Genomic DNA, 12,819 nt, shown 5'->3' with positions numbered 1-12,819 from the left:
GCTCCTTTTATTTTTCAAAATTGTGGCGAAAACTAGCACTTTTAGGAACAGATATCTTAGTTAGGAAAAGTAAGTCGTTATTTTATTCTCAAATGTCTTGAAAAGTATGAACCCAATGCATTTTGCTGTTTTAAAATAAATACATAAATACCTAAATTTTGTCAATGAAAATGCACTGTGGGTAAGTAAATTTTAATGAACAAAATTTTGGTTTTGAACGAAAAAACTACTTTTGATTCTCCAAAAATCAATGAAGTCCACTTTCACCTAATAACAAACATATCCAACCCATCATCACGGAAAACAAATTCGTTAAGTTAAGATAACAATCCTAATAGTTACTTTCACATGGAAAAATATTGTTGTTTGAAAGAAACCTATAGTTATTCCAACATTAATTTGACCGTCAACTCAATCATATCTACCTAATAGATTCAACTGTTCACCTTATACTCAATTCAACTATAATTTGATCAATTATAACAACCGTCAAATGTAATTTATTTATATGATTTGGTTTCAATTGATCATCATAAATCCACATACTTTTAACTTGTGATGCGTAGAGCAGGCGATAAGATAGCTGGCTCTCACGCAGATGAACACGGTTCAAATCTAAGTTGAATGTTCTTGTTCACTTTTTTATGATTTTGCAGTTGTGTTTTTGAGATCGATAAAGAAGCAAAACAAACTTTATTGAATATGTCGATAATGAAGAGCAGTTCGTTTAATGAACATTGTAAAATTTTGCTTTTCTAACAATAGTTTTCTTGAATCAACTAACGCATAGTTGTATTTTGAAGTTTGAAGTTTGTTCATCTACTGAAAAATATAGTTGAGCCAACCGAGGAGCCAACTATGTACTATAGTTGTTTCCCTCTATATATAGTCAAATCAACTATAGTTTCGGGTTATCTCTAAAGCAATTGAACAATATAGTTATTTTGACCGGAAAAATAATTGCGTCTGCTATAATTTGTTCTCCGTGATCACATCACGCACGCAGTTACCGACACTGAGTGGGGGTGTAGAAGATTCTAGTATCTTTTTTTTATTTCGTCAAGCCAGTGCAGTGTAGACTACAAACAATGATTATAACAATGTTTACCTACATACTATGCATTAATTATATTCTGTTTTAGCTTAGTTTTTATTTGCTGCTTGTACATAGTGATGTCAATAGTTCCGCAATGCAAATTATACAGGCGCATCATGCCATTGATTGGGCTATTTTTTGCATAGTTTGTTCTGTACGATTTATCAGAAAATAAATTCTGTGTTCTAAGGTATCGACAAGGTGTGTAAAAGTTTAATTGTGTGAGAATTTCTGCCGTATCTATGCGCATTGAAATAATGTCGTTGATGAAGAAAAGCATTGCAAATTGGCGGCGCACAGTGGGACGAAATCAAAAAAAGCGGGACATGGCTATTTACGATGAAACTATTGAGTGTAGCTTTTTGATGCCTTCTAGAATGTTTCTTTACTTTTTGAGTACTTTATTTTAGTAGTGAAAATTTTTGGTTAAGGAGGGTGTACACTCAGATAAAAAATATAACTTTTTTATGTCTTATTAAAATTGATGAACACCTATGAAAACATTGAAGATGAAGTCTTTTAAAGAAACTTTGTTCAAGGTTTAAACTATCTCTCAAGTGGACGAAGTTATAGGGTGAAAATGGACTACAAACGGTAGAACCCCCTTGAAAAACGTTTTTCACCATAACTTTTTTCTTGTTTTTTAAATATTCTTCAAAGTTGTAAGTGCTTAAAAAATGCATATGTGCAGTGTAGCCATAAATCAAGACTTTTTAAGCCGACTGATGGTGTCTTCAGACCAATTGATTTCATCAATGCGAAAGATTCCAAGAAGGAAAAGCATTCCATTCAGAGAAGATGCATTGAAGTTTTTGAAAGAACTGAGTATTTTAAATAACGAGATGCCATGTTCATCCAGCGATGAAGATTGGGAGGAGAACGATCAACTGTAATAAAAATTGTAACCAAACAAGAATCAAAAGAGTTTGAATAAATGTTTTATCACCTGCTTAATTGCCGTTTACTTTTGAAAGCTAGTGCAAATGTTCACCATAATGATTTCTTTTGTCATAATTAACAGTAAGCAACACGTTTTTGTCTTTATGTATGTACATACTTGGAAAAATCTTCATGAAAACAGCAAAACGTAACAAAACATTGAGGTACATTTTTTGAAAATTTACTAAGCATCCCCTTGGATCCCCCTATGATTTGTGTATGAAACAGTAGGGTATAAGTTGCTGAATGAAACGACGTTGTCATTAGTTGCTAATACCTGCTATCCAAGGTACACCCCCTTAAAGATAGTGTAAAAAAATTGTAAAAACTGGCGTAAATCCTTTCAACAAAGAGGTAGCGATTTACTGAAAAAAACGTTTTTTAAGGGGGGTACTACCGTTTGTAGTCCATTTTCACCCTATAACTTTGTCCACTTGAGAAATAGAAAGTTTAAACCTTGGACAAAGTCTCTTAAAAAGACTTCATCTTCAATGTTTCCATAGGTGTTCAGAATTTTAACAAGACATAAAAAAGTTATTTTTATTATCTGAGTGTATACCCTCCTTAATCTAAAATTCTCACTACTAAAATAAAGTACTTAAAAAACAAAGAAACATTCTAGAAGACATCAAAAAGCTACACTCAATAGTTTCATCGCAAATAGCCATGTCCCACTTTTTTGGATTTCGTTACAAAGTGTTTGTTTATTGATCAGCATGCAGCACGCTTCATAAGATGGTAATGGAAATGTAGTTCAATTCAATTTGCGTTATGCATACACACTTAAAAATATCTAATTTTACACGAGACGTTATTCATCTTTGACGTAAATTATGGAACGTAAACAAACATGTCATGTAAAATTAAGTATTCCCAAACCGAAACATACACAACTCGACGAAAAGTACGATTGATTGAATTAATTTTCTCGTTTCTTTCAACTGATTCCTATGTCATTTGGGCCGCTTGCATGTGTCGGTCTCAGGGCACGGAAATTTACATGCTTTTTTGGTAGTGTGTATGTTTTAATTTTATTTTACATTAAAAATCATGCACATTATATGAGCATGATTAAGCTCATAAAATTACGTTTATTCGATTAATTTTCTATTGCAGGGTAAAGGGTGTCCACGATGAAATTGCCACACTATGAAATTGCTCTAACTTTTTAACCGTTGGGTAGAATTTAATGAAAATTTGGGTGGATTTAGTTCATAGTGCATTATTTACATCCTGCAAGTTTTAAAGTCCTGTGATCAAAACTCGCGGAAATGGATTCGAAAGAACAGCTCGTGCGTGATAAAATCTTGCGCATTCATCACGAGAACAAGGATCTCTCGCATCGATCCATCGCTAAAACGTTGGGAATCGCGAATTCCACGGTGTCGCGAGTGATTAAGCGGTTCGAGGAACGGTTGACCACCGATCGGAAGCCCAGAAGTGAAGGAAAAAGTATTCCGTACAACACCAAAAATCACAACCGCGTAGTTGGGGCCTTCAACCGAAATCCGAACGCCTCCGTTAGGGATGTGGCTAAGAAGCTGCACCTAAGCCGAAGTTTTGTCCAGAAGGCCAAAACTAAGGCTGGGCTTCAAACGTTCAAGGTACAAAAGGCCCCTAATCGCGACGAGAAGCAGAACAAGTCCGCCAAAACCCGTGCCAGGAAGTTGTACCTCAACATGCTGACGAAAGTTGAATGCTGCATCATGGACGACGAAACATATGTGAAGGCCGACTTCAAACAGATCCCCGGCAACCTGTTTTTCACGGCCAAGGATAAGTTCAGCGTTCCGGAGCATGTCCGCACTCAGAAGATGTCCAAATTTGCGAAGAAATTCCTGGTTTGGCAAGCCATCTGCACGTGCGGGAAGCGGAGTGCACCTTTCGTGACCCAGGACACGATGAACGGACAGGTGTACATAAAAGAGTGCCTCCAGAAGCGGCTGCTTCCTCTCCTGAAGGCCCACAACGTCCCAACAATCTTCTGGCCGGATTTGGCCTCATGCCACTACTCCAAGGACGTGCTGAAGTGGTATGCGGACAATAAGGTCAATTTCGTGCCGAAAATGTTCAACCCTCCCAACACTCCGGAGCTCCGCCCCATCGAGAAGTACTCGATCAATAATGGTATGTCGATGCGGTCAAATGCTTTACTGAAGTCGGTGTATAGCACTTCAACGTGTTTGCCTTTGTCCAACGCTTTAAGAATAAAATATACATATTCTAGAAGATTATAGGTAGTTGAGCGACCTTTAAAAAAGCCGTGCTGTTTACTTGTAATTAGATTTTTCACCTGCTTAAAAATATTACCGTTCAGGATTCACTTTAAAAGTTTTGGAATGCAAGAAATAATAGCAATTCCACGATAATTTCGAATTTCTGATTTTGCACCTGATTTGAAAATAGGTACCAAATAAGATGATTTCCAAATTTCAGGGAATTTTCCATTTTTCAGAGACATGTTGAAAAGACGCTCTAGAGGAAATGCGAGTTCTTCAGAAAGGTTTTTCAAAAATATGGGTGCGATGCCGTCGGGTCCAGACCCCTTCGACGCGTTTAAGTTTTTTAGTGCATTGAGGACTTAAGTTTTTTAGTGCATTGAGGACTTAAGTTTTTTAGTGCATTGAGGACTTAGAACATTGAGAGATTGCAAATTTCAGAAGAATTCTCACCTTAATTTGCATCCAAATTCATTCGCGAAGGAAAATTGCTCTTTTTTAATTTTGTGTTTACATATTTAAAAAAGGTCCTAAGGACATGACTTGACTTCATTTTCGACTTTGCGGTTATAATCCTCATATGCAGAGTTGATGGCTGTATTTAATTTGTTGCATAAGTTGTGATAGTTTGGCAAATTGGTTTCAGTTTTTTTTTCTTTTTTGCATAGTTTATGAGCTTTCTGTTTTTTATTCTTCAAATTTTTCAGTAGTGGATTGAACCATACGGGTAGCTTATTGTTTTGTGTTTGTTTTCTTTTTTTATGGTACAATTTCTAAAATTAGGCTTTGAAGAATTGAGTGAAATTTTTCTACTTCAGTATCGACATTTCCTTCAATACTTATTAAATTTTGCCAATTTATTGTACATAGTCTACGTTTGGCTTCTTCGTAATTTAGTTTATGGTATTTCGGCACTTCCTCGTATTCCCAGTCGCTGGAGGAAGGAGAATTTTGTACGAAGATTGAATATTCAATTGCTGTGTGAAACACTTCATTTTTCCATAAAGGTGCTAATGATGTATACACATAGAAGTCTTCAGTACAATTTGTTAATAAAAGGTCTAAATATGAGTTTTGTTGATTTTTTACATGGTTAATTTGATTAAGACCAAAATAAGATATTTTTTCGAATAATAATTGTAATGTTTCGTCATCACCTACGAATGGGAGTAAAAATGATTCATTTTCAATGTATGCTTGAAACAGCTTGATAAAAATAATCAGCGAGGGGGCACCCGGGTTTGAACCGGGGACCTCTCGATCTGCAGTCGAATGCTCTACCACTGAGCTATACCCCCATGTTGAAATACGGACTCAATTATCGCATCATACACACTTAATTTATAATAGTGAAATGATTATAAAAGGTAAAAACAGCCATCGTTATCTCAACTATCATCATCAGGAACATAAAAGTACACATCCTGGAACATCCCATTGCCGAAGACTTATCACTGTTATAATTTTGTTGTTCAGGTGCGTTGATGTTTTTGGGAAGGTAATTGGGACGTGAAGCGTATTTATTACTGTTGGCTTTGAGTAGCGATATTGTACATTTAGATAAAAAAAATATCTGTACGTCGCTAATTAATTGACAATCAATGTGACTACAGAAATGTGACTGGCATTATTTCCGTAAAGGTCGGAAGTAAGTTCGGAAGTCAGAAGTCAGACTGCCGAACTTTAATTTTAATTATATATTATAAACTGTATTGCTCGAGATGAGGTTCACAATTAATCTTATGGTAAATTTATTTCTAAAGAAACTACATCAACAATATGTTTTCAATACATCATCAAGATTTTACCATACAAAAACAATAAACGAAATGGTTTAAGCCATACGATCGTTCGTTAAAAAATGATCATATTTCAAGCTGAATATTTCATTAGGTCCTAAGTAACATTGACAGATTATCTTCGTCAACTTTCTCTTTGTATCCCCACGGCCATGTTTAGACATTCCCAAATATTTTCAGCACACAGATCGATAAAAGAAGCTTTTATCTAGCATCTAATATGACAAACACAACACGAAACGCTTTTGTCATCATGTTATTAACGAAAGAGAAAGTCGACGAAGAAAATTGATCAATGTTACTTAGGACCTAATTCAACGTTAGGCTTGATTTATTGTGACGATACTTAGTGGTAGGGTTGCCATATCAAAAACTTGAAAAGGAGGACATTTTATTTGAGGTTTGTAGATTAAGGAGGACAATGATTTCTTTCTTAACATTAAAGTAGGACAATGAGTTTTTATCAAACGTTTTAATAATATCAAGACCAACAATTAAAATGGCCTTAACTCCATTTTGTAAACAAACCTTGTAAGGCCATTTTCTCGCGAACCGAAACCTTCATTCGCAAACCTAAACCACAATCGGGTAGAGGAGAATTTTCCCTACCTGTTCATTATGTTGGTTTGCCTTTCCGGTTTGGTTCGCGAGAAAATGGCCTTACAAGGTTTGTTTACAAAATGGAGTTAAGGCCATTTCAATTGTTGGTCTTGATATGTCCGCTATCACAAAATTCATGATTTGCAAAGGTACTAAGCAACCTGATAATTTTACCATTGATTCAGCATAGGACTCTAAGGCCGCAGCCATGGTGGGAGTGAAGAGGCGCGCTAAGCGTTCTATGCAAAAGAATTCCTATTATTGATAAATATTATTCCTTACATTCGATTTCACGCTTCGCGTGCCTCTTTCCTCTCAGAATGGCTGCGGCCTAAACAAATCTAGAGTAACCATTCAAATCGACGTATTTGCTTCAATCGACGGTTTGTCCTAACTGCTAACTCACCACGCAAACAAACACCATCATCAGGTAGGGGAAACTTTCGCCTACTAGCTGATGTTGTTAGTTTTTGTGAGTGAGCTTGCAGTTGCCACAAATCGTCGATTAAAGTGATTGTTAGCAAAATCAGATACGTCGACTTGAATAGTTATGCTTGAAATACCTAAAATCCCATAGAACCAGAACGTCAAAATCGAACACATGTTGGATTTCATCTGTGTTCCATTTGGAGAATTTTAACTTAAATTTGACAGATAGAAAATTTTCAAATAAACCTGCTATTGTACAAGACCTATTTCTGGCAGACCAGGAATCAATTTTGACAAACAACTCGAAAATCACACGATCGATAACAGAGAGATTTCCGAACATTATAATTTATTTCCAAAATGTCAAATTTAAGTAAAAATTCAGAAAAATTGATGAATTTTCATTGACACTAAATAAATAAAATAATTTTCGGAAATCCCTATGTTGTTGATCGTCCGATTTTCAAAAAATTGTTTTTCAAAATTGATTTCTGGTTTGTCTGAAATAAGTCTAGCATAGCAGGTTTATTTATTAATTTTCCATCTGTCAAATATAAGTTAAAATTCACCAAATGGACCGAAGCCTAAATTTAGGGGGAGTTGACAGCTGTAGTATGATTAAACAAATAAGCTCTGCAAACAACGCTCTTTGAAAACAATTGTATGAATATGTTACTGGAAAAAATGCAAGGATAAAAAGGAGGACATTTTTGGGCATAAGGAGGATTTAGAAAAAATATTGAAAAGGAGGACATTTCCTCCTTTAGGATACCATATGGTAATTTTACCTAGTGGTACATAGAATTTATGGTAAAGTTCGATTTGACATAAATTTTATGACAAAAATCAGTACTTGGACCATTGCATTTATGATGTGATCAATTGGTTTTATTGCATTGAAAAAAAGGTATCGTGTCCAGGCATGGACAATCATTTGCATTCATTTCGTGCATTCATTTACATTCATTTGCCTCTAACTTTTTTCATTAACAGCATTCCACAAAATGATGTATAGAGCTTTTGTAGGTTTTGTTATAAGCTACAACTTTTGCTAATAACTCAAATCTATATCTCTTATGCACCATGAATTAGAGTGGGCATAACTTGTTACTGTTTTTCAGTGAATGTAAAATACATTCACTGAAAAACAGTAGTGCACGGAAACAAATCCGATTCCATTTTCATGAATAAAAAATCATGAAATGAAAAAAACTTGCCATCCCATGAAATCGTAACAATGATTCATGATTTTGTCATGGAAATTCATGATTTCATAATGCAGTGGAATCAAGACCGCTACAAGCGTTACACGTACTTGGCAAACCATATTTAACCATGTTTATAAACCGCACTAAATAGGTATCTTTTATACGCCTTTTGTCTTCCATCTTATACAAGTTCTGACAGTCTTGTGGTCAAATTATGGGTTATATGAGCTCAAGGTTCTTGGTTCGAATCTAGTCTGACGCTTTATTTTATTATTTTTGCATTGTTTGGTTAAAAGTTAAACCCATGAATTTAGCTCATGATTTCAACTCGGATGATTCATGATTTTGGGAATGTTTGCTGCGTTACGCAAAAGTTGCTCATGATATCATGAATATTATTCATGGTGTATTTTCATAACATGAAAATACGCTGTGTTCATGAAATCATGAGTCATTTCTCTCATTTCGGAGATCGGATTTTTTCCCGTGTGGCTTCTGTTCGCTCTGGTTCATCATGCATAAGAGATACGGATTTGATTTGTTGACAAAAGTTATAGCTAATAACAAAACCTACAAAAGCTTTATACATCATTTTGCGGAATGATGTTGAAGAAAAAAGTTAGAGGCAAATGAATGTAAATGAATGCACGAAATGAATGCAAATGATTTTCCATGCCTGATCGTGTCTCTTTAGCTGGTTACTAAAACTGGCTTAAAACGCAAAAAAAAAAAAAAATCGCGGTCGATAACCCGAGCAGAGTCTGAGATAAAATCGAAATAGAAATTTGATGATGGTCTTTAAAAAAGCCGAACTAACCATCTGAATAAGTCCAGTAAAAGGCCTCCCTGATCTACGATATCTCACAACGCCTGAGCTGAGCAAGAAAATAACTAACTAAATATAAGTTAACGCTCTTTCTAATACATTAACTAACTGAAATATTGCCACCATTTTCTGCCAGACGCCTTTCTACGCTCGGGCCTCACCGAGGAAATCGATACGTGTCTGACTGACCTCACCCTTTTTATTTTCCGGCGAATGAAGCGACCAAAGTTCAATCTCCCCATACCTGAACCTGATGCGAAATAATACACTTCGCCGGCAGTAAGGTACTGCGGCGGATCCAGAAAACGCTCGATTTTAGCCTCCCATCTTTATCACATTAACCCGAAACCTTCGTCAAAACCATCTCTGCAAAGTAAAACCGACAGTCTACCTTTTTCGCCTTCCAAGGAACAACGAAATAACGGGAACTATATCGGTATCGGGCACACTCGGACGATGACGACGAAGGTGAACTACGCGAAAAACGAACCGACGATCGCAAAGCCAGGAGCAGTTTCCTTCGTGCGTAATGAAAATCTATAAACTCCTTAACTTTACGAGGATGACTTGCTTGGGAGATGCTTTTGGGTCATTTGTACCTCCTCGCCTGGCGCATCAACCGTCCTCAGCTGTATGGAGTGGTTCCGTTCCGACGTCCTAATCTCCGGATAAATCGACTGCAACGAAGAGATGGAAAAAGAATTAGATTTAGGTCACGTGGTGTGGGGTGTGCCATCAGCATTCGAGCTTTTGTTGGTGGAGAAATGTAATTTTCTTCGAATCAAGTTGACCTGGGTCCGACATTTTGCGATCTTTAAAGGAAGAAAAGCCACGTTCAGCTTTAATGCGAATAGAAGTGAATGGATGGGGCCAAGGAAGCAATCAACCAATTTTGGTAATTTTCTCTCGATTATAGCTCTTTGTGCGGAGTGTTGCGCCATGCTTCTCGAAACGAGTCCTGAAAATCGAACCACGTCGAAAATAGAAAAATTGTTGCATCCAAGCAGTGATTTGAAAAAAAAAGATGCTGGCAACAGCAGCAGTGAGAAACATGATCAGTAAAAATGTTTCTAATTTTGTTTGGTTCCGTTTCGGAATGCTAGTCTACGTGATTGGATTGCCAAAATCGGTGGCTAACAACTGGAGTCGACCTATTTCAGTGATACTTTAAAGCATTCATCACTCAGGAGCTTCACAATTGAGCAATCGTCACAGTTCTTCTTCTTGGCAAAACTAACTCAATCACATAAACTTCCCATCAAACGGTAGCCCTCCCGAGGGAGAATATTCGCCCACTCATTCAACTCCATCATTCAACTCTATGCTTTCACATTCTGTCCGTTTTCCAAAGCTCAGATCTGGGAATAAAATTGACCCAATCGAATCTGGCCGCATTCGATTGCATAATTTACGACCAACATCGCCACACCCACCTACCGGAGCATACACAAGCTTAGGTTTGTATGTTCGTTATGCGATTCACGGAAGCGCTTCCTTTCTCACTCTTAAAGCGCAGCAGCTCAGCTTAGATTTTCTTGGGTGCAGAATCCCGTGATCCTTTTTTGAAGAACCACTCGTGCAGAAAATGCCTCACCACACCGTAAAAAATCCATTTTTTCTCGTCCCCGTTAATTCCCGAGATTTGGCTCTCAAGCTGTGTTGGGGAAGATGGTAGGTCCTCCCACACATACACACGTGACGTGTCAACCGCAAACTTTTGGATTTAGGTACGGTTCTTTCTGGATTCAAATATTCGGACTGACGCACACGGGAGGATTTAGGTTCGGTATCTTTGAAAAATGGTGCCATATATGTTGATGGGATGCACACAGGAGTAGGTACAGGACGGTACTTGTCACAAAATGGGTTCGGTAAGAGTAAGCGGGGACGACAGAACTGGGAATCGTTTTTTGACAGCAACCAAGCGTGCAGTTGATTCATCCGGTTTTTAGTAGGGACTGTCTTTGGGTCAGTTTTATTCGTTGTTTTGCATGCCTGTTTGGAGGGGATAATTTTTCTGGTGGTCTATTTGCTTCCCAAATGAAATGCTCCAATGCACGATTATCTGAGTTAGTTTTGGCGCATGGTTTCTATTAGAAAAAAATAATTTTGATTATGTTCATAAATATAAGTTATGGGATTTGCGAATTGTAAGTGTGTTTGATCCTGAAGAGTCATAATAATAGTACTGAAGGGCACCATTTATTTAGATGGCACATTTCCATCATTCAAAGTGATTTTATGTTACTTCATGCGCTAAGTTTGCGATTTTCAGAGTTGGTTGGTAATGCTATCTAACATGAAGCTTTAGTGTGATAATTTATTGGCTAGATAATGGTCTTAGAAGAGGGTAGGTAGATAGTTCCGTTAGAGTACGGCAGTATTAAAATTGAATAGCAGTTGAAAATGAGCGAAGGGCCATTAATGTGACAGTGCGTCAAACGCACACTCTTTGTCTAACCCGTACGATGTACGCGGAGATTTGAAGTATGTCGTCAAATCTACAGGCAAAAAGTGTGCTCTAGACTTTGCTCAAATACTGCCTGTGGCTGTGAAATAGTTCTAGCGACGTTTCAGCGAATTGCATTATAACACACCATCGACTGGAAATGCTTTCAACAACGTGGGGCTTTAAGGTAGTGATGAAACGTCGCTAGAAATATTCCACAGTCGCAGACAGTATTCGAGCAAAGTCAAGCGCACACTTTTTGTCTGAAGACGTACTTCAAATCTCGCGTACATCGTACAGGTTATGCAAAGAGAATGCGTTTGACTTGCACTGTTGCATTAATAGCTCATTTTCAACTTCTATTCAATTTTCAAACTGCCGTACTTTAACGAAACTATCTACCTACCCTCTTCTAAGACCATTCTCTAGCTAATAAATTATCACACTAAAGCTTCATGTTAGATAGCATTACCAACCAACTCTGACATTTCCATCATTAGCAGTGCTTATTCTGCTAACTGTTGAACCTGCTTTCAATTCGATAGACTTTTTTCTGGCAGGCTCCCAACATGACACTTACACTTTTAGGTGGAATTTCCTTTGTATCAGAGCGAATCATACTAGCGGAGGGAGGCATTTGTTTTTGTGTATGATGTATGGTAATTGTCTACCACTCATTGTAGCACGGAAACTAAGTCCGATAGCAGTGGGCGCTCCTCACTGTTTGATTTGATCAAGCTTAATAACCTCTGTACCGAACCGTGGGTTGCTGTGGTAGCCTATTACCATGGCGCATCTCAACGACTTCGATTTGGCTGATGAAGTTGCTTTATTAGCACAACGGCGCTATGACATGCAGAGTAAGCTCGACGACCTTGTGGAACGCTCCTCTGAAGCAGGTCTAACCATCAACGTCAACAAGCCCAAATCGTTGAATGTCAACACGAAAAACCGTTCGAATTTCACGGTAGCTGGGCAGGCAGTGGAGAAAGTCGAAAGCTTCCAATATCTTGGCAGCCAGATAGCGTCGGACAGCGGCACCAAGAGCGACATAGGTGCACGGATTAAGAAGGCGAGGGCTGCTTTTGCCAATTTACGAAATGTATGGAGAGCAAATCAGATCAGTCGACGCACCAAAATCCAAATTTTTAACTCGAACGTGAAGTCTGTGCTGTTATACGCCAGTGAAACATGGTGTGTATCAGCGGAGAACACTCAGAAACTGCAGGTGTTTATCAACCGATGCCTGCGGTA

General features: G+C 37.5%; 1 protein-coding gene and 1 non-coding gene across 2 annotated transcripts in view; one reads left to right on the top strand and one right to left on the bottom strand.

Moving 5' to 3' along the window:
* Positions 1 to 12,819, top strand: part of LOC135713013 (neuronal acetylcholine receptor subunit alpha-7-like) — a 382,027-nt gene that overhangs the window by 123,930 nt on the left and 245,278 nt on the right. The gene's annotated exons all lie outside the window — the stretch shown is intronic.
* TRNAC-GCA (transfer RNA cysteine (anticodon GCA)) lies at positions 5,481 to 5,552 on the bottom strand. The gene has a single exon. It is a non-coding gene; the product is annotated as a tRNA-Cys (tRNA).

Source organism: Ochlerotatus camptorhynchus, unplaced genomic scaffold (assembly GCF_037179485.1).
Source record: "Ochlerotatus camptorhynchus isolate MF236.1 unplaced genomic scaffold, CSIRO-AGI_Acam_v1.1 ptg000040l, whole genome shotgun sequence".
Lineage (NCBI taxonomy): Eukaryota > Metazoa > Arthropoda > Insecta > Diptera > Culicidae > Ochlerotatus > Ochlerotatus camptorhynchus.
This window is presented reverse-complemented; position numbering and strand designations above follow the sequence as displayed.